General features: G+C 39.3%; 1 long non-coding RNA gene across 1 annotated transcript in view; it reads left to right on the top strand.

Annotated features, from left to right (window-relative positions):
* The window catches only part of LOC119280620, a 4,273-nt gene extending 3,803 nt beyond the window's left edge, over positions 1-470 (top strand). The window contains exon 3 of the long non-coding RNA XR_005138124.1: positions 80-470. This is a non-coding gene — a long non-coding RNA (uncharacterized LOC119280620). The remainder of the gene's footprint in view (positions 1-79) is intronic.
* Positions 471-9,279: the final 8,809 nt, after the last annotated feature.

Raw genomic sequence — 9,279 nt, 5'->3', positions numbered from 1 at the left:
GTGTACGTGCGTGTCTCCTTGTCTTCCTTCTCTCCATGGATTGATTGATCCCCTTACTTGTTTCTTTGAATCGGAGCAGCAGGAATCCTCCATGGATGAGGACGACCACCGGTACCTACACAATGATGTCACGCCCCGCACATGGCCGAGCTGGACGGAACAACGATGCCTTGGTCGGACGCCATGGTCGCGGGTGGCCTCCTCCGTTGCTCCCCATTCGATATGGAGCTTGCATGCTATTTCGAAGAACTCTTTTAAGGGGGCATTGTATGATGTGCTATGGAAGTAAAGGATTAAGTTTGAGGCCTCCCCTTATATGTAGGGAAAAAAATCATTGTTATGCATTATTCTTAGTGGCAATGCTTCTGCAAATCAACTTATTCTAGATGCTGGTGTCGTGATGGTGGTTCACCCCTTACATGTTGGATAATTCTACATTTTCTGGAAAGAATAAAAGATTTTATGGATCTGTTTAGGTACTACCTCCCTGAACTTATATTAGTTTATGGAGTATAAATTAATCTTGAGTTTGCTGAGGTACTCTCTTAATCTATTAATTTTATTGCTGGTCTAGAGGAAGCTGCCAAGCCAGGCACAAGCAGAGAGCTCTGTATCACTGATCCATAAGAAGCTGGTAATGGAAAATCTTAGTGGTGCGCCATTTGAGGTATTATCGACCAACACATATGTCTACCATTGTACATATCCCTTTTCTGTAATTAGAAATGGTCTTTCCTTCGGAGAGAGACGTATGCAAGTCGGCTCATTAAGAAATTAGAATTTCTGGAATGGCAGAAAACATAAATTTGTTTGACATATAATTTCTTATTTATTTCTACATGCACAATCTCATATTTCAAGCTTTTATGTCAGTATTTCAAGCTTGTAACGATATGCACACCTGAAACTTCTTTTAGGACATACTCCTAAACTTCTTAAATTGGTGTACACCATTTCCTTGAAATGACGGAATGAAAATCTCAATTGGATGAAATCTAGAGATCAAAAGAATGATAGGATGTGCTCTCCACTCGGTTTGGCTAGAAGTGAGACTTTGTTCCTTCCAGTTCGGAAAAAAGCTACTGGTCAATCCCTATTTACCGAACCTTGGTAGCTTCCACTTGCATTTGCATTCATAAAGACATAAGTAGACAGTGCAACTGGCGATCACTTCTTTGTCGGTTACTTTGTTAATAACAATCCTCCATAAGTGTAAATTAATTTGATCTGGGAGGGAGCCAAAATATATACCATCTGGTGATTATCAATTTGATTTGAGCAAGGATTATGCATTTTGACCACAGTTGTTTCTATTTTGTTCTCACATGAATTTTAACTCTATTTTCCCTTAGTGGTATTGGAAGTGTATTGATGTTGAGATTAAAGTGTCGCGGTGATCCTGGGCTGTGACTTATACACCATGTTCTTCACAAACACTTGAAAGTAGAACCCTTCATTCAGGGTTAGTGACAATGCTTCATGTGCAGGCGCTTTTTCTCTTAGCTATATGGTTGGCTTTGGCCCCAATAACTTCCAAACGATGTGTCATACCACTAGCTGCTGTGATGTGTTATGCGAACATCTGATTGTCCTCTCCTTTTGTAAAAGGGCACTGCTCGGCATTCTTCATGTTAACTACTGTATATTAGTTATATTGATGCATCACTGGTTCTTTAATTATAGCAGAACTACATAGGATTGTTAAAACTATATAGGAATCTTATTCGATACTCTGGCTTGCTTTCGCTATCTAATAACCCAACTATTTTATCTACTTAACAAGAACCCATCATTTTGGCTTACTTTTGCCACCAAATATATGTCTCCCCTTTGTCATGAACTTCTGGCTTGCCTTACTTTTGGTATAACAGGCTGTCTCACCCTTCTGTATTGCTATTGATCTAAACTTACTGTATTGGGTTGATCTATCCTGCACAATTATTTTAGTTTCCATTTGGCAAGGGCTGATTCATCCCAAGCAATCGTTCTAATTCCCATTTGACAACACTAAATGCTTTGTTTAAGCACATGGACAATATGTTGAGGCAGGCACCACGCGCCTCCTATCTTTTTATTTTTCCTGAGTAGAGGAGATCCTTACCAGCAACATGTCTTTCCAGTATGCATTACCAAGCGAGTACTTCTTTTTATTTTAGTCCTTCCCTTGCCCCCACCTTATATATTTTATTTGTAGGCTGGTGATAAAGTGGATACCTTGAAACCCTTTTATAAGGGCTTAGTGCCCAGGAGATCCCTCTATGATTTGTATAGTTGGTTGATCATCGGATTGTAGTTTGGTGTTCTGTAGTCGTGCATCATCCTTTTTCCTCGATTGACACCACAATAAAAATAAGACACACAATCTGTATTTATCTATTTTTTTTCCTTGACAGGGCACCTATACCATTTATATATTCTAAGAGGCTCCAAAATCTGAAGAAAGAGGTGGCTACAGGATGCCAAGCATCGCAAGACTGAGGTGGCTAACACAATGGAGCTCCTCCCGTATGCTTAGTGGTTATGGCTCCACAATTGGCTCTCCTTTATTATCTTCTTGTTCTTATTACCTTTTATGTATTCTCGCTTTTGGTATCGAATTTTATGTTGAGTGGCCATCTTTTATGGTCTTATGAACACACTTAGTTTGATCCTGCCTTATAATCTCATGTCGGTATTGAGATTCATTTTGTTTTACTTCTATCTAAATTTGCTTTATTATTCTATATAAGTGCAAATACTATACCTGGGTTTATACTAAAATAGTGCTTCGGCAAAACATTGGGACCGGCACCCTCGCGTCAAGGCGCGATCCCGATCTACTAGGACATGGGAGCAACAGCTCATGCGTGTAGCAAGCCATTGTAAAATGTAGTTGTCGCTCATTGCAAAAAAGTATTCGATTAATGCATAGGTAGAGTGCACATCACGCCCCATGTTCTTGTGGTTTTCTAGGATTTCCATCTGATTTTTCTCTATACTTTTTATTTTTATTTATGAATTTCAACTTCATGAACATTTATTAAAATTATGTACAATTTTGAAATTAAAGAATATATTATGAAATACATAATCCTTTTCAAACTACAATTATTGTTGAAATACGTGTTTTTTAAAAACACCAACATTTTTTGAAGATTATAGAACATTATTGAATTTCGTATTTTTATAAATTCCACAATTTTATAAATTCCTAAGCATTTTTATAAAGAAGAACATATGTTTACACCTATGAACATTTTGTTAATTCAAGATCATTTTTGAAAATTCACAAACAGTTTAATTATTCATGTAAAATCATGTACTTTTATATCACTGTTTGATATTTTTTGAATTTAACTACATAAGCAAGAGAGCTATTTTTTGGTTTAAACTGACGGAAATCTGGATAAAAAAAGAGAAAGAAAATTGGGAGCGATCTGAGCCACGTGGCTCAAGAAGGAAATCCTTTTTCCATGTGCGTTTTGCCATCAATAACATTGCAGTGAGTGAGTTATAAGATGACTCAAGATCTATATTGCAACAGATCAGCAAAGGGAGCTCCTAAATGACGCTATGTGTTTCTAGTGATTTTATATGCTTTTACAGGTTTTCACTTTCCCCTAAAAGGAAAATATTTGTTTATTTCAAATAAAACTAAAATACATCAAATTTGTCAAAATCTTGTAAACAAAATCGTGTGCAGTTTTTAAAATTGTCAATATTTTACAAAACGCTCACACCTCTTCAGACTACAGATCTGGACACATCATCTTTTAGACTGCAATAGCTGGCGAACGTTCATTGCGAGGGGTTGCCATTTGCAAAGACAAACCTTTTTTTAAAAGGCAACATTTTTTAAATTCCAAAACATTTTGTTTAAAATGCGAACATTTTTTGAATTTATGAACAAATTTGGAAAACACGAACATTTTTAAAAAAATGAACGTTTTTTAAAAGTGGGAACAACTTTTTAAAGGTTACGAACAATTTTTGAAAAATGAAATTTTTTCGAAAAAAACATAAAAATTAAAAAGAAACAAAGAAAGAAACAGAAATGGAAACAAGAACATTTTTAGACCAAAGTTAGAAACAGAGAACAATTTTAAAAATTCCAATCAAATTTGGAACATGAACATTTTTGAATATGTCAGCAAAATTTGGAAACAAGAACAATTTTTTAAAACATAAACATTTTTTAAATCCCAGTCATTATTTGAAAAGTTACAAAAAATAAAAAAAATATTCTGAACAATTTATGGAAAATGGGAACACTTTTTGAAATGCCCGTACAATTTTTTGAAAATGCGAACATTATTTGAATTTATGAACAATTTTTGAAAGCACGAAATTTTTTACAAAATTGAAAATACTGTAAAAGTACGATTTTTTTTCAGTTTCTGAACAAAATTTGAAACCTGATTTGTTTTAAAAAAATGGACTTGAAATATAAAGGAAATGAAAAAAAAGAAATAGAAAAGGAAATGAAAAGAAATAAAAAAAGAAAAAAAAAAGAAACAGAAATATCGACAAAAAGAAATACGGTTCAAGGAACCTTCTAGAAGTTTCCCAAAACCAGAAAAACTCGGCTAGGAAACTCTAGAAGGTTCCCAAAACCAGAAAGTGACCCAATTGATTAACGGGCCGGCCCATGTGAGCGCTTCAATCCCCAGCTCTGTGCTTTGCATCGACAGTTCGACGTAATGAGCGGCAAATAGGGAATTCCACTAAGAAAACCTCGAAGCGAAGGAAAGGCAAGTTGGTGGGCTAGTGAACATATCTGTCGTAAATATAATCAAGCCCCGTGTTGCGGCCTTGTGTATCTGGGCCTATCTCTGCCCACAAGACAAGGGTTTTTTTGCTCAAAGAAAAAGGGGTCAACTTTCTTTCGTGTCCCTTTTGCAAACTGCGTGCATGCAAAACCCGGTAGTAGAGGTTATCTACAGGCTTATTTCTAACTATTTCGGGTGGCCTTTTCTGCTTGTTACATTGAGTGCTAAAGACATAATATAATGGTTTAATGTTGTGGAATCCTAAAGAAATAATGTTGTGATTATTATCCGATATGTTTTTCTTACATGGGTCTACTATGCTACATGATAGAACAACTACTACTGAAGATACATATTTAATATGCTTTTTTTGCGGGGGCACAACTTAATGTGCTATATGTATGGTATTTCAGAGTAGTGATTAATTTCAAATATCAAAATCTAGGTTGCATTTAGTAACATGTTCTCCACAAGATATATTTTGATATATCATATCTAAATGCTATAGTGACCTTGCGGACATCAAGTGACTATATATAAACACATGATGATCAAAACATAAATGTGAGAAATAATATAAGAGCAAGAATGGGTCCTTCGAGATTTATGCCTCTAATAAATAACACAATAAGAAATATAGGTTGAGAGATATCGCCCATAAAGAATACAGGTATAGGAGGAAAAAGGAATAAGAAACCACTCCTCATGGCACCTATCAAGAACAACACATAGGCTATATGTTTCGTAGTTCTTCTGATGATGTCTAGCACTTTATGGTCATGTCAAGCAACTACGATAAACAGAGGTACACTCTTTGTTTATGTTTACAATAGTCCAATTATGTATGATGTACCTTGGATATTCATATAATCTAAACTCATGCAACTTATACTACATATGCTAATATGAACGGGGATGCTATATATACCTTGTTGTTTGTAGGTACAACTGGATTGTGGACTTCGTGTACTCCTTTCCGAGCATGCCAGATACCAACGCCCAACAATGTTGCTATGTGCAAGCTTAGCTGTGAATGGCGTGGTTACAACTTTGAAAAAAGTCATTGCGACCGTTCCATATGGTGCTGTTGCGAATGGTGAATGCTATGGAAATGATGGATACAATGTACTTTCATGTGCCAAACCCTTGTGCTACTAAGATATGGAAAATTATAATAAATTATACAAACTGATTTTGGCTGGACTACACAACTCAATAAACTTATAGAAATCTCGATTTAAGTTTCTGTGATATGAAAAGTGGTTTTCCTAATTCTCAATTGTCGTATAATTTCTTAGCGCTCAATAGACATAACCATCAAACCAACAACTCTGAGAGTAATACTGCATTTTTTAACTAACCTGAACAACGGGGGAGGCGTTTTGGCTCCTGGGAGCACATCCTCCTGCATGAACAGTAACCATAAAAAAATTGTAAACATTAAAAAAAATATGAGTTTCTTTTTGAAAATGTTCGTGTTAGTGTCATCCTTGACAATTTTCATGTGGAACGGAGCGGCAGTGTTTCGTCGGTGAAAAAAAAACAAATTTTAGGTGACATTTGTTATTAATATTTGGTATTTAATTTTATTTCTTTCACTGGCCAAAATGCTTAAAGTTTTTGCCTAAGAGTTTGTAAGTAGCATTTGGATGTGACTATGAACACATAAATTTTTTGTTGGATTTGTTTTGACATTTCCAAATTATTTTCGCGCGCAAGAGCATGTGCACCCGAGAGCCAAATTGGATTTCCGCCTGAATGAACTATTATATCACTCTCAGTACTTTTAAATCAGTATGAAGAAACTTGTAAATTCAGTGGAGCCTTAGTTAAAACTACATCTGCTTTGCACTAGATGAACACATTTTTTACAACATGGTAAAATTTTGCTTAGATTCATACAGAAATTTATAAATCAGTTTTGCGTTAAATTTTAGTCAATTGAGAAATAGATGTCTCCTATAAATAAGGATCATGTTCGACCAATCTTGATCTGCCAGGTGTGGGATTATTCTACACCCATGATTTTCTTTATAGATCTAGGATTGTTCAGGATACAAGCAAAGATGCTGGCTAGAGAGGCCATACATGATATCGAACCAATATCGTGTGGCCACCTTGGGAAAGCTACGAGCCCCATGGTTAAATGAATCCCTATACTCATGCAAAAAAGGATCGTTGTAAATCAATCAAGTTAGCTTTAGATATGATATACCAAAGGGGAACCTACCTGATGATCTCTCGACGAGCCCGACCCCAGCTTATACAACATACCAGGGGTCCTAGGCTTACAGATCCTAGTCGACTAGATCGGTGGAGGTAGACTCCTCCTCAGCTCACGTACACTTGTCTTGTACATTAAGTCGTCTGGAGTCTTCCATATAAATGTCACGGGCTGCCCAAAGTGAGCCAGGATGAAACCGACCTAGGGGTCCACCAGGCCGAGAACTGACATGGTGAGGTACCCCTGGGCCGTGACACCATCAGTAGCCCCAAAATTTGGTGTTCAAGCTTGCCAACAGCAAGTTGCACATTGTCTTTAGGTCGCCGAGGTTAAAACTTGTTCTTCCAAGCCTCCCTAATTAACAACATCTTCACGCAATAGGTCTCAAACTGCCAGACCGCCTCTGGGGTAGCGTAATTAACCTCAGTCTTAAGCCATTAATGAATATAGCCTACCTGTGCCGAAAATGTTTCCCGCGCAGTCAGCTCCTCATGGGTTGAATTCCCGCATAGCGTCTTTATGGTTCAAACTGTACAGTCCTGTTAGAGCAGACCTGTCTCATCAGTTGGTCCCACCGGACCATGTGTCAGACTTGACCTAGCGGTCAATGTAACGTGCGGGAGTGGGTATAGGTCCCACCCACGCCACGTCCCATGCATCAACAGAGGAAGCGTGCCTGATTCTCGCACGCACTTAACAGAGTCACCTCAATGCCCACGTGCACTTAGCGCCATCGTGGGGATACGAAGAGATTTACCACCGTGTGGCGTTGATTGCCTGTCGCCGTTTCACATTTCCACCCTCGTATACAAGGGAATGGATGGAGCGAGGGGGAGCTCATGCTATTGTTTCCCTTGTTCTCATCTTCTTCCTGGCACAACAACAGCTCCACCGCTTTTGTGATGTGTCGTTGTCCTGCTACTTCACCGTCCTGCTTCATCACCTTGGGTGAGGCTTTTCTCTATGTCGAGTCCCACTTTGGCATGTGGCAGAAATATTTTCATGTCAAGTTGCAGAGGCATGTGAGGAAGACCCGCGAGTGAAGTGCAGACGCCATCGGCAAGCAGGCCGGACGCGGCTACCTACCCGAGGACAAAATGATGGACATGTAAGACCCTTCCACCACCTTGCCAGCCACCACCGCCAGCACGACGCATCAGGAAATGAGCCATGTGCCGCTGCCCACAACAAGGAAGAAGCTAGGCACTTAAAACCCACACATGCCACCACACAGGCAAGCATCGCCGGTAGCAAGGTCGGTGGAAAGACCACTGCTTCTCTGAAGACGTGAGGCAGCCCTCCCGCTGCTCCAGCCTCTGACAAGCGGGCAAGGAGGTCGATGAGACCCGCATCAGCGCTCACCGAGGATATGGCGATGATAATAAGAATAAGATGCCTCTGGTGCCTCGTACCCCATCTTCGGCCACCCTTACGGTTGCTCGTCCGGCCACCACTGCCATCACCAAGGGTCGTGGCCGCCAAGTGGTCAAACAAATTCCATCAAGAGGTAAATAAATGTATTTTCATATCGATCGGTGCATTGTATGGTGATTTATTGCGGCCCTAGGGTGATGTGCTTGTTGTCATAGTGCGGAGATGAACACAAACAAACTTTGGTCATCTTTGGAGGAGTCACATATGCTTGGGCTTGAAGATCTCAACTATAACTCGGTGTCTGATCAACAAGAAGACCCCGAGGAGGATTATGAGCCAAAAGTGGAGGCCGACGCCAAGGAGGTTCCGGAAGTTGTTGATGGTTCTATGGAGTCACAACAAGCGCGAGGGAACCATCAAGATCTAGGACTCACAAGTATTGCCAAGATTAATATATTGCATTGTGTAACGCTTGGACGAACCTGTCAGTTGATGCATCAGTTGGAACAGATCAATCAAAGGACCGACTTGCGGGTAGAATTGCAGAGTACTACAACAACATAATGGAAGTCACATAACGCCACATCCAAGGCTCTCTTGGTAACCATTTTGGGTACCATGCAAGACCAATGCAACCGATGGCCTGGTTATACTGATCAAGTCAACCATGCGCCACCGAGTGGTGTGCAAATCTCGGACTATGGACCTATCATCCAAGATCTCTTGAAGCAATGCAACAAGAAGTAAGTCCTTGGTAATTGCTCAGACGGGTACTCAACGAATGTGAGGCAGGCAAATCGGCTAAGGATAGGAGGGAGAGAAATCACATGTTTGGTGAGGAAGAAGTGTTGGGGAACGTTGCATGAAAAACAAGAAATATTATACGCACACGCAAGATCTATCCATGGAGATGCATAGCAACGAGAGGGGAGA

The sequence above is a fragment of the Triticum dicoccoides genome, chromosome 3B (assembly GCF_002162155.2).
Source record: "Triticum dicoccoides isolate Atlit2015 ecotype Zavitan chromosome 3B, WEW_v2.0, whole genome shotgun sequence".
In the NCBI taxonomy this organism is placed as follows: domain Eukaryota; kingdom Viridiplantae; phylum Streptophyta; class Magnoliopsida; order Poales; family Poaceae; genus Triticum; species Triticum dicoccoides.
The sequence above is the reverse complement of the archived record's forward strand: the minus strand, read 5'-3'. Positions and strand labels throughout refer to the sequence as shown.